Genomic DNA, 829 nt, shown 5'->3' on the forward strand with positions numbered 1-829 from the left:
AAAAACCTGGAAAAATTAGGGTTCTCAAAACTTGAAAGAAAAAGGCTGATTAGAAGACTACAGATTCAAGCCATCAATGGAACTGTAAAGATATGTAAAACTTTCCAAAAATTTAGCACATAAATACATATGCATGCATCTAGACATGAAAATATATGCATAAAAACGCATCCATAAAACAAACATACAAATCTGCGCATACACTAACACCAAATACTGCACACACACACACATGCACAAATACCTAGATGATGTTTATAAAAGTTCCGATGAAGGAACCTTGAATCTATATTAGAGTCCGGCTCTTTCTCTATGGACAAGAAATACAGAAATGAAACTGATTGATAACATACATACATGATGGCTGCATTATGCGTTTTGTTCGCATTTTTTAGTATGTGAACATAAATGTGACGTTCCACACATTTTGACGCCAAACTTGGCCCATGGAGTTGTAAATTCATAACTTCATGTATATATGTATTTTTCTCGTGATGTTATGAATATGTGCAATGCACACATATCTGTGAAATAAAGGAATACAGCATAAGTTTATGGGGGCATATATCTTTCATGTATAATGTTCACGTAATGCTTATAATCGATGTCCAGAGAAAAACTTATCAAGGTTGGAGGGATGGCAAAGTGGGTGGGAAGCACGCTTGTTTGTACATGCAGGATGAGAAAGCTTTCTCCTTGGTATTTAAAATATTTATTGCTGATGCTATGACTTTTAGTTTTTCGGTAATGCAGAGATCGCATTTGCTACCCCGTTCCCTGAATGGCTATATATATATATATATATATATATATATATATATATATATAT

Source organism: Octopus bimaculoides, chromosome 14, assembly GCF_001194135.2.
Source record: "Octopus bimaculoides isolate UCB-OBI-ISO-001 chromosome 14, ASM119413v2, whole genome shotgun sequence".
Taxonomy (NCBI): Eukaryota; Metazoa; Mollusca; class Cephalopoda; order Octopoda; family Octopodidae; genus Octopus; species Octopus bimaculoides.